Genomic DNA, 13,610 nt, shown 5'->3' with positions numbered 1-13,610 from the left:
ACATTTCTTTAGTTTTGCAGGATGTACCTAATTTTCCTTGCATTTGCTCTGCTCTCCATACATACTTAGCTCAGGAAATGTGGACAAAGCCTTAAATAATAGGGGACAATAGCCCCAAAGTAGGGACCAGTTGTAAATGTTGCTCTTATAAACTTAGGAAATTGCTACAATAGCAAGATTTGTGTTATCCTGCATTGTCTGAAAGATATGAAGTCTGAAACTAAAGCGCATGTCATTACATAGCAACTTCACTCTTCTGTGATTTGTGGGAAAACTACAAATTTTAAGAGGAACAGACTAAAAACATGAGGCAAAAATCTGTACAGTTGAGATGTATGCCTCTGTAGCATATATTAATAAAAGAAAGTCTGTCCACTTAATTGTACTTCAGTGAATGGACTTTTTTTATATTGGTATATGCTTGATTTACAATCTGCAAACTGGTGCAGCATGCATTTTTTTTGAAGAATAATGAGATATCATTGTATAATTTGTAATAAAATCTTCCTAGTAATTTTTATTTCTCTAATTAAAGACTGCCTTCATACTAGATGCAACATAAAGTGAAGATTGAAGGAGGTATTTTTAATCTCTAGGAATTACAATCAAATATTAACATTTGCTAGGAATCTGCTATTGAATTTCAGTATGTTCAAGACTGAACTATTCCTGAAAAAGTTGGAGCAACTCTCAGTGTAAGCAATAGACCTTTTCCGGAAGCTTAATGAAGTTATGAACTCTCACATGCTCACAAGAAGGCCTCACTACTCTAATAGCCTGTTGTGGGGGGGGGGGGGTTGGGATAGTTTATTTCAAATGTGCCTATATGATGCATCATCTAAGAATGATTATGTCCCTACCTTAGTATTGACTGTGCCATAAAATTAAGCTGATTTAGTTTAGTAACATTCATTATAAAATACATTGTGCTATCTCCTCCTTTGGGATTCTGCATGGGTACATTTTCAGAGATCATGACCTATGAAAGGACATTAAGGTACAGGAATAAAGCTCAATTATTCAAATTATCTATCATGGCTATGAAACTTGGATGGTTTAACAGGGTCATCTAAAGGGCATGCATATGTAACTCCAACAGCATCACTGTAAATTGGTAGACATTATGTGGGCTGGCTGCTGCTGTGTCATTAATGTTCTTACCAAGGCTGTTATTATGAATTCTGCTGGACTGAAAAAAAAACTGGTGAGGGGCTGTCTCATGGTTTTCTCCATACCCCCATTCGATATAGCCAGTTCATTCACAACCAGAGATACCATGGTGGTAAACAGAAGTGAAGCAAAACACATTAAATATGTCGCTGTAGCGTAGAGCTATGGACATCAAAAGCTGGAATGTTTGACCAACAGACTTTTTTGCAAGTGTGTACTTTCCATCAAACAGTAGTCCATTTTGAAGATAAATTACTTGCGTTTGAAACTGAAAGGACAAATGATGGGAATAAAAGGAAAGAAAACTCCTAAAAGAAAGAAATTCTTACCTGAAAACATATGCCCTCTTTGTGGTGAAATTTGTGTGCCTAGGATCAGATTATGAAGTTATGTCAAGATGCATTAGCAAACCATGGTTTAACTCATCCTTGAATTAAAGGATTTGTGATAACAATGGTTACTAATTTATTTCATTTGTTTGTACATTTAGTGCTAAGTAAAATAAAATGGGATTCTTCTCCTGGCCATAAAATATATCATTTTTAAGGCTGGTGCATTGTATTCTAATGTTCAGAATCATCAAGCAAAAAAATGTGCTTTTATCATACCCATACAGTGTTGAACAACAAATTTAAACCTTTTAGATAAGCAGGGTATTGCCATGTCAGTCTTCTTTGATACTCCAGTATTGAAGTGTTCATAGACTTATAGGTTCATAGGTAAGTACTAGGCTAGCTGCACTAGTAGACTATTTTAAACCTAGCTAATTTTCCCTTTTTGTACTTGAATTAACCTATCCTGTTTGGTGTTAGATTGGCCTTAGATATCCCATGGTCAATAATTACATATAATCCCTAGGAATAATAATTGAAAATATACCATACCTAATTTGAGGGGACCCATGCATGTGGTAAAGCTTTTAGGAGCTGTCTCTGCCTTCAGTAGTGTTTGCATGTGGCACTGATGACTCAAGTTCACAAACAATCAATGTATTTAGAAGAACTTGCAGAAAAATGAAATATTAACCATCCTTTGGATCATGGTCCCTTTTCATGAGGAAGCCTTCTTCAGTATATCATATTAGGGCAATTTGTAGAAGACTTCTAGAAAATTTAAGCTAATTTAACAGTTTCAGTGCATCAGACATAAAATGGGCATTCCTGTACCTTTAAATGATTCTCCCCATAACAAAGTGGAAACATTGTGTATGTCGCACAGCTGCATTGGTTCTCTGTCTCTTTTGTCACTATCAAGTATGCTGCTATCCAGTACATATCCAAGAGTTTTATGCTGTAGTTCCATCCAGGCATGTGAGCTAAGAAAGGGATAACAGGAACTACGGAATCAGGAGAGAATTCATGGAATTGGGAAATGTGGCTACAGAATGAAAATAAAGAATGTGAAAAATCAAATGCTAAGCAACTTAAATATCACAAGTCCAATGCATTGTAGTACAGAGCAGAGTCAACAGTTATAGCAAGAGAAAAACAGTGCGCAACATATATGCTGCACAATTAAACATAACCACAATAGTCTTTTTTTATTTTATTTAAAGTCATTCTCAATGCAAACTTGAGAAATAAAGGAAGGTATAAATATACAGCATATGTCCTGGACTGCCATAACACACAGTTGGGACACAGTATAAAGAATCCACAGGAAAAGTTGAACAGAAAGCAGCTGGAAAATACATATTAAGAGCTTTGATCCCTATAATTTCATTGCTTATTGTGACACCTGTTAATAATAATCCCCGCATCTAGTAAGGACTTTTTGTTCCACTTTGTACAGACTTACAATTCTAGGGACACCACACCACCAAATATTACACATTTTATTATAACAGCAGTAATACTGTCAAAGAATCACTTTATTGTTTAAATGTACTATTGATACAAAATAAATAAATAAATACATATAAAATAAAAATACAGACACAAATGCTTAGAAAATCTAGAAAATCTGTTTACAACTTTATGCTATTTCTTACTCAGGAACTGCTCTTTTTTTTTTTTTTTTTTTTTTTTTTATTAAACCAGCATTCATTAAATTATCTTTCCAATTAATATATTGTCCAGACGACTGGCTCTGACAGGCTGCTATATTTGGATAGTTGGGCTTTCAGCACCATGGGAACTATTGGAGGTGAAAATGAGGCATTAGCTTAAACAATGAGAGGACATTTAAACATCAAATAAACCTACCTGATTAAAGGATTATGTGAACCACAAATGCTGCAGTTCAGACGCGAATACTTTAAAAGCATAATTGGAAGCCACTTAAAATCCTATCAAATAATGCAGGACCTTCCTGCTGGGAAAGGTTGCTATTTAAGAGACAACCAGCTTTATTCTCAATTATAACTGTATAGTTTGACTTTCCACCCAGGCCCTAAGGCCATTAAAATGTTTACAAGTTAAAATGTCTCTTATTCAGAGCTTTCCACAGTACTGTATTGAGCACTTTACTTTAATAATGCAGTAGTTAATGGTTTCACTCTATGGAGGAGGCATAATATTACTTTAAATTAGTATTTTATTGAAAATCCACTACCATGGTCTAATAGCTTCTGGTTGTCATTTTCCAGTACTGTCAAGCAATATGTACATAACATGCTGAGCAATCTAGAGGTTTCCTGATGCAATTTTTACATAGTCTTGGAAATCAAACTCCCACTGTTATAGGAAAATTACTACAGCTTGGTTGTATTTAGAATATGCCACACTGTATTAAAAATGATATGAAATCTGTACATAGAGCTATTCTGCATACAGAATACACAAACATGAATGTAAACACAGTTACTGAATCCAAATGAAAAAAAGTCTTTTGTCTTCAGTTTAGGTTTCATTGCACAGACTCATTCATTAAACAAAACAATGTGTTTGTTTTTTTGGCAATATCAGAGATACAGAGAACAAAACAGCATTAACATATGTATGTAAGAATATTTTTACCTTCAGAAACAGCAAATAATGCTAAATCAATAACTTCTACTTGCTTTTGGTGTTAAAATTCTGAGAACTATTTTGTTTATTAATGATCTCAGTATTTAAAAATGATTATCTGGCGGATTGAACTCATAACATTATGAAAATGTATTTTATTTATTTATTTTTATTTTATATTTGTTGACCAGGCAAGTCCAACTGGATATATGTCCATTTTCAGTAGAGGCCTGGGGAGATGAGCTCCACAACTCACAGTAATATTTACAGTAAATGACATTTTACAAATGCAGGTACATAGAAGATGTTTGCCATTCCTTGTGATTCTGCTTACAGAATCTTAGTACACATCAGCTATGGTTAGTCATACAAAGAAATCTCTAATAACACTTTAAACAGTTAAATCACACTCTCTTTATTGTTAATAGAATAGTAACTAGCTTATACAGGTATGGAGATTAATAACCAGAGGTAAGTGAGGTAGTTAATCAGGGTTAGCACAGGGGCATAACCACTGTAATTTAAAGTATGGCTTCAGTTTGCTTTTAAATAGGGTTATAGAGGAAAGGGAGGTTAGGTCACTGGGGAGGGAGTTCCAGTTTTACCAAAAATATTAGTGACCAGAGAATCACCAGCCAAATTGTTAGTTTTACTTATTTGTACAAGTAGTTTATTTGATGAGCATAGGGTCTTGAGTTTATTATAGGGGGTGATAAGGTTTGTAAGTATAGGTGAGTTAGTAGGTTGATATAGGATTTTGTGGGCAACTGTTAGTTGGTTAAATAGTAGTAGAGTTGGCAACTCTAACCATCCTAGACTGTTGTTGAAGATTGTTACGATGATGGGTTCTGTAGGTAGACCCTGTTGCAAATCTGGCAATATTGTTGTAGGACATAGCCAGCTTGTTCAAGTTGCTTTTACATAGTTTAGTATATATAGGGGAGGCATAAAGAATGGTAGAGACAGGAGCAGCCTTAGGTCAACTGGTGCCCTAGGCAAAAGGGTTCCACGGCGCCCCCCACCACACCACTGGTGTCCCTATCCCAGTCTACCTACACCAAATAAATACTGAAAAAGTGCCCCTGATAGAGTTGTGGCCTAGGCGGCTGCCTAGTTGGCCTATGCCTAAGGCCGGCTATGGGTAGAGATTAAGTGGGTATGGGCAATAGTGGTCCTCGCTAGCGGGGTCAGAAAGGATTTGATCCTGTAGAGGGAACCCAATTTTTTGTTGGCTGATTTTATAGTACTATTAATCTGGGAATCATAGGTAAGGTTGTTGTTTATTAGTGCCCCAAGAAGTTTTGTAGTAGTATCAGGAGATATGGTAGTACCATTGCTTGACGTAACATTAAAATTAAGAGGGGAGCCCTACGGTTGGGAGTGATTAGTAGCAGTTTTGTTTTTTTGGGGTTCAAGATGAGACATCGGTGTAGTAGCCATTTTTCGACTGTATTAAACACGTTTTGGGTTAGGGACTGTAGATCTGCTGGAGAAGTGGCAGAGCATATGAACGTGGAATAATCTGCGTATTGGATACAGGTAGCGTGAGGTATTACAGAATGTAGGTCATTTATAAAAATACAAAATAGAAGAGGACCTAATATGGAGCCTTGAGGGACACCAAGGGCAATTGGGAGGTGGGAAGATAAGTTATTTTCCCATAGTACAGCCTGCTGCCTGTTGATTAAGTAAGATTGGAACCATTGTATAGCTAGTGTGTCTAGTGACAGGTTTTTGAGTATGTTTATGAGTAAGGTGTGGTTAACCATATTGAAAGCTTTTGATAGATCGATAAAGAGGGCAGAGGATAGAGTGTCATTATTGCGATTTTTATTAATACAGTCAGAGAAGGATAAAAGAGCAGAAGGGGTGCTATGAAATGGTCTGAAACCATGTTGACAGTTAGCTAGTAAGTTGGTTTCTAATAGGTAGTTTAACAGTTGTTTATGAATGCATTTCTCCATGATTTTTGCCAGTGGAGATAATATGGCTAAAGGTCTATAGTTTAATAATTCATTAGAGTTGCCTCCTTTATGCAGGGGGATAATATGTGAAATTTTCCAGATTGTTGGGATAGTTCCTTCAGTAATGGTTCTATTAATCAGGATAGGTATGGGGTAGGCTATGGCTTTTGCAGCTTTTTGCAGGTATTCTGCAGGGAGTAGGTCTGCAGAGAGGGTGGTAGGTTTAAGTTTTTGAGTAAGTGTCCAGACAAGGGATGTAGGAACAGGTTGAAAGTGAAATGATGGGGATGGGTTAGTGATGGAGGTGGATGAAGATGAGGTGTCAGGGGATAGCTAATTGGCTAGAGATTCAATGGTCTCTGTGAAGAAAGTGTTAAAGGTATTACAATATTAAAACAGTTATCAAAAGTGAATTTGCAATCTCTAGTCATGTTATCAATGACACTTAAACATATATAAATCTATATCAGCTGGGATGTGTTTTGCTTTTGCACTGCAAACATTTTCCTGAATGTTTTTCTTTTTTGTTGCAGTACATAAAGAAACAATGAATAGTGTTCATTCTGTTCCAGAATTGCTGCAGCATTGAGCTTTAAAATCTGTGTTTTTTAAAAGAAAAAATATTCAACAGAGTAAGGATGTGCTGTAAAATAATAACATTTTACATTATATTACTGCTATCATTCATATATACAGTGTAAAGATGGACAAGCTTTTCTTAGTAGTTTTAATTCACTGGAAAACTCACAGGACTGATAAACTTTATCTGTTGTTTTTACACATTCTTAGTCATCATAAAGATCTGCACATTCCTACATCAGATTTAGCACTGGCCACAGTTATATAAAAAAAAAAAAAAAAAATCTGCACATTCACTTTAAATACCCTGAACATATAAAGATTATAACTGATGTTAACTCATCTACTGGAAATTACTAGGCAGTTATCAATGACGCATTTCATTTCTAGACATAGCACTTGTATTCACACCTTTCATATTCCTCAACCATAGCTTCTTACTATAAATGTTAATAAGAATTTTTAAGTGTGTCTACTTAATGGTGTATATAGATGGGTCTCTTGTGTTCCCTGTGGTCACTTGCCTAGTACGGTTTCTGTGTTCCATTATTATTCAAACATTCTACATGCATGTTTTCCAGTTAAACTGGTGAAGTTCTTTTGTTGCCATGAATTAACCAAAACACATTCCCCCCTACCCCATGAAGTTACGCCACTATCCTTTTATAATTCAAAAGCAGTCCTCTTTATTTCTAACTTTCTGTTAAACCCGCTCCACCATAACAATACCTCCCTTGAGGTATGACCTCTGAATGCAATGGGATATAATACTTCAGATGCCAGTGTTAGTCACTTAGCAGGTTGCAGTGTTACCTCTGATGTCAGGAAAATAGGAAGGTTATGCATTGCTTCCACCACCATATTGTGGGATTCATATTCTGCTAATTATATTAAAGGGCAGCTTGGAGGAGGGGGTGCTGCAGCTTGGGCAAGTCATCAAACTGTGGTCTTATCTGCCTCATTTAGTAGTACCTTAGGTGGGTATTAAAGATCTAGTGACAGTTAACAAAACAAGCAGGAGTAAAAAGTTATATTTTCACTGCATACATTCATACAACACAATATCCCATTACTGTTATACAGCAGAAAACTACACTTATGTACCTTAATTTGTAATATAGCACACCTACATAACATCTGTAATGCAAATTAGTACTTGAAACAAAATGTTCTCCTAGTTTAAACTTTGTTTTAATGAGTTCCAAACTTAATGAATATAAAATGTACTTTCTGCTTTACTACCCATGTATAACTTTACTACTATTTACCCCTGCCTATCTTGTGTCTAATCAATGATCCTTCTTCCAAGTCACTTTTTCTTCAACTGCCTTTTTCTCCTTTGCATGTTTTAAATACACATTTTACAATTTACATAGCTTCCCTGTCTCTTCTGGTACAAGAACCTTACAACTTAGGTATAAAATGACATATTTTTACCCACAAAAATAATATGTATTTATCTATTTCAATATGTTGACCAGATGATCTGGTCCACTGACTCTTTTCAGTCAAGATGTTGGTGTAAAGGACATATTTCAGGACAACACTTGGCATGTGGTAGAAATCACAAATTTTATGAGGAGCAGACCAAAAATACGAGGCAAAAATCTATACAATCTGTAAAAATCTGGACAGTTGAGAAGTGTGCCTCCATGTCATATATGAACAGAAAAAAGTCTGGCTGCTCAGTGGTTCTTTAGGATCCATACATTTTTCTTTTGGTATATGCTCAATATACAACATGCACATTGGTTGGTCTGTCCAATCAGCATGCTCATTTTTGAATAACAATGACCTATCATTGTATAATCATTCATACAGGTACCTAAATAATTTGCCATGTCTCCTCCCTTTACTCAACAAAAATGGATTATAGTTCCTGAATCTGCCATTGTATAACTTTAAAATATTAGGATTACTAAATGAAGATTACAGAAAGATGAGAGAGCCAACCCCAGCAACAATTTGTAGGACTGCTCAGGATTACGGACTATGTGACATCTGGATTGGTTATAATTACATATAGAGAGTGGTAGGTAAAATCACCCTTTGATAAGCTACATATGTTTACTGCTTTTGTTCATGCTTTTATTTTGGCATAAGGTCTATTCATCAATCTGGTTTAAAACTAAGTGACTAATTCCTATTAGTGTGGATTTAATGCTACAGGCATTTGCAGTAGCAGATCCTGACACTACCTCAGAAGGAGCTGCATTATTATTTTCAAATTATCAGATTATGATCTCTTTTTTCCCTTTTGGTGACTACTTCACATGTATCTAATTACAATATACTTGATTTACTTTTTGATTTAGCAACACATTTTCTGTCTTGAGATCATTATGAATAATTATCCAAATGCCCCTTTTCCTGCTTCACTATATTATCTAAAATAAATAGGTGGCTTCTTATACTGCATTTGCAGAATATGATTTATCCTAATTGTATCACTGTTAAAAACATTAGGATTGAATCCTATCTTTGTAGTACTTCACTACAAGATGTCAGGTGTCTGGCAGAATTGACTCATGGTAGCTGATATACATAAAAACCACAATGAAGTGCAGAGGCTTTTTTATCTCAAATTATAGTGAATTATGTCAATAAAGTAAATAACAGTAGCATATGCATGCTGTGCATTAAAAGCACTGTGAGTTAATTTGTTGTAAATTTCATCAGACATTTTCTGCAGTAATAAGATAGCTCAAACATCTATTATTAAGCAAAAATACAACATAGATTATTGCCTTCTCTTTTCATGTGTCAGAGCAAGCTACTTGCCTGCTAAAGCATTTAAATGGATATAAATGCACGGTGACGTGCTAGCAGTCTATTAAAGTTGAATAATACTAATGCAAAGGGCTTGAAGGTGGGAGCAAATAAATAATTTATTAGAAGCAATCATGTTTGCTTTGTGATATAATGTTGTTTTATTGGTGTACAAATAAGGACTTAAGCTGATGAAATCATGCTGAGAGAAATAGTGATAGAAATACTAGACATTAAAATGGTATGGATCAGCATGTTTTTGAAGTATCTGTTTTATTTTCAGTGATTGATTCTATTTATTGTTTTCTGGCTAGGAAATTTATATTTTATGTGTTTTTAAATTTATGGCTGCTATATTTTATTGTGTTGCATTTGGAATTGCACCCACAGCTTATTTTATTGTCTCCCTTTCCCTTGCAGTCATATTAGAATGATTTTTCATATATCTGACATATTCACCAAAAGGGCAGAATTGTTCATGCTTCCATAAGAACAGCTTAGCTTATGCAAACAAGTCCTTAATATTTGGAAGTCAACATAAATTTAATATGCAGAATGTTTTCTTTTACATGCTACCAATACTGACATATTTTTTCAAAAAATCTGATTTCATTTGTTTTGAATATTGTTACCATAGACTGTTATGTAGGCATCATGTATCAAGGTGGAATTATTTAAGGAATTTTGATTACTTGCACGCTGTTATATGAGCTACCATAGAAGTGGTTCCTTCAGTATAAAAACTTGACTGCTGTGCAGCTAATACAAATATGCACATCCAAATCTGCTAGATTAGTCAAAAAACAAATGAAAACTGGTTTGTCTATTCAAAGTATTTGGTTTAACGTATGTATGTGATTATTTTACAGACATTCTTCTTCACAAGCCCTTGATATCTGTCTGGCATCACATGACAGCTGATAAACATCTGATGCTATGATAAGCATAGAATGCTAATCCTGAAGTCAACACAATCTCTGAGGCTTGGGTGTGACAAACCATTCCAGTGATTCAGAAACATTTTTCCACTGAAGCAGCTAATGTTGCATGAAGTGAGGTCATGTATTGGATGGGGTGATTCATGAATGCACTGAACTTGATTGTGAAAGGCTGAGAAATATTGAGGCCTGAATAAAATGTAAATAGCAGTTAATTCCATGGAAATAAATATTATGAAAATGAAGGCAATGGAGGATGCAAATCAGGGTAAACAAAATGACGTAGTGATTCATAAACATATATATTTCAATCAGAGAGATACAATCCTTGGATATGTTCACCAGAGTAAAATTCTGGAGTTACTGGGGAAAGAGCAAGAAAACATGCATGGGGTAGCAGCTGTACCCATGATTGTGCATATACAAGAGACTATTGTCACTGCAGCATGGAGGTGCACATTGTTGCCTCACCATCAGTGATTTTCATCCATGCCTAACACTCCATGTCCTGCATGACACAGAAACAGTGAACTGCTACTGTGTGGATACAGGAACCATGCAATCTGCATGACACAGAAATAGTGAACTGCTACCGTGTGGGTACAGGAACCAGCAGGCCAGGTCAGATTTCATATGCCACTGGTCACTCATCAGGCTCATGGAGGGTCTTCAGCAGGACGTCATTATCTGCCTGTGAGAATTTGCTCATATGGTGCCAATTGCCGTCAGGTCTGACAATCTAAAACTGCAAAGAAATATGCATGTAAGCTATTGGAACATCATATGAACCAATATAGCATATTTCCACACAGCAACAGCAGAAACTGCCCGGTGGTGACAAGAGCTTTGTTCTATTGAAAACTAATGCGGTATTACACATATAAATCTTGCAGCCACGCAGAGGTGTTATGTGTGGTATATTTATAGGTGCTGCATTGACAAGTGACAGTGAGAAGGATCACATTACCCTGAGAAGGAATCCTTTTGCACAAATGACTGCATGTGTAACAGGTAATATCATTAGTATGAGCATACACCATACTGTCAAACATGCTACTTCTGTGTACACTTTGGAGAAGTGTAAGTGTGGTGACATGCAACTTATTACTCCCAGTAACTGTGGAGGTGCTCCAGGCACATCACAAGCTTTGAGTGCCAGTATTTAACACCCTCTCTACCAGTGATGTACAGCATTCAGTGTATATGGCTCCACAGTACACTCCCAGGTATATGACTACCAAAAGTATATGTGTGAAACCTGCAAGTACAATAGTGTAGACATGGGCCTTGAACAGGACATTCTACCAGATATGAATGTAATCACTTACTAGTATCCACATACATTCCCCTTCATGGGTTAGGGTTATCACCTTTCACTGTGGCTAAAACTTGACTCAGGCTACACACCTCCCACAAACCTACCCATGTCCCGCTCACTTTACACCCATTTCATGACATCAACATCACATCAGATGAGGGGGGAAATACCCTCTTTTTCCATTCATGATGCCTTTTTTCTGTGGATTTACTATGCTTTTTGGAAAAAAACATAACGAATCCGCTGATTTAACAAACTACAATAGTCTGTTTCTTTGCTTGGAACAGAATACCAGAGTTTGTACAGTGTTTTCCAGACAATCTGGATAGTGTGGGAAAAAAAATGGATAGGTGGCAATGCTAATGTGTGCATGTGTGGAGGCCATCCCACCCCCCTCCACAACACACACACACACACACACACACACACACACACACACACACACACACACACACACACACACACACACACACACACACACACACACACACACACACACACACACACACACACACACACACACACACACCTCTATCTGTGTCCTTGTTCACTACCTAAAACCATCATGTCACATAAATTACTATTGTGCAATGGAGGCACCATGATTGGTCTCATTAACTAGCTGTCTGAAATTGTATGCATGTGCCAACAGCAGTAATATGCATGACTGTAAGAGGGCAGCCTTATTTCTCTGAACTATGACCTACTGAATGGTCATGGTTTTCTAGTGCCACTGAAGATAGCAGTGCTCCCATGTACTGCACTAAGAAGAGGAAGATCTTTTCATACTTAATGCATAGTGACCATGGGAAGCTCCTAATTTCAGACTCTTATGAGGGTCCATTGAATAAAATTAATGCTTGGTGAGTCATGCGAGGGTGTTGACTGCTGCTACTGGCATATGCTGCTTTGATGAGTGCTATTTCTTTGACACATAGAGAATCCATCCTGACCTTCATCTGAGCCAATAGCAAGAAGAGGTCAAATAGTTTTCTGAGATGTATTGTAAGTATGCAAGACTGATCACTGTCTTGATGTTTCCCTTTTTGTTAAATTTGCCATAGCAGAATATTTAATTGATGTATGATGTATTTATTGTTTTTGTTTTCCACCTCATGAGGAAATATCAGAGAATGTGCACCTGTACCACAGGAGATTCAAGTATCATTCCAGGTGCGGGGATGATGATGGTTAATGTCATGTTATTAATTAGCTATATCAGAGCTGCATACAGGTACCCACTGATATAGCAAGTGCAGTTACATTTGACATACCTAGGTTAGAGTTTTTGATCTGTCTGGCAAAATCTGTAGATATATGATGCTCCATGCACCCACAAGTACAATCTACATGTTCAAGGACACATGCATTCCTTACTTGCAAGAAGATGCCAACCTCTGTCTGCTTTGACAGAAAACTAGCTGCACTATGGACACTGGCCGAGGCTGGGTTGATGTAGGATGAAGAGTTGAGGATGCATATAAATATATTCCCAATATATTACCCCATGAGATGCCCATGTCAGTGCCATCATCCCCTGGCATACTACTGGTAATTGTGTTATATCTCGGTGTATCCTCTGGTACATATCAAACTACATTACAATGTTTTTAAAGCACCTGCTGATAGGTGCCTTTGGCCTGCCTGCCTTCAGTATGCCACATTTGCATCACATGCGCATTGGGTTGCATAAATGGTAACACTGTGCAAGTCCACATGGTGTGTTTTTGACATTGTCATATACAGCATTCTCCCACATTACTGTCCTGCTGCTGTGGCCACAAGCCCAAACCCAGGCCATGAGTACCCTTGCACTGCATACCCATATACACAGCATCCATTAGAGACATTGAGTGTTTATAACTAGTCAGAACTATCAGCCGTGGCATAGTAGTATACGAAGCAGCTGTGTAGTACACCAGTA

This window comes from Protopterus annectens, chromosome 12.part0 (assembly GCF_019279795.1).
Source record: "Protopterus annectens isolate FY-2018-M chromosome 12.part0, PAN1.0, whole genome shotgun sequence".
Lineage (NCBI taxonomy): Eukaryota > Metazoa > Chordata > Ceratodontiformes > Protopteridae > Protopterus > Protopterus annectens.
This window is presented reverse-complemented; position numbering follows the sequence as displayed.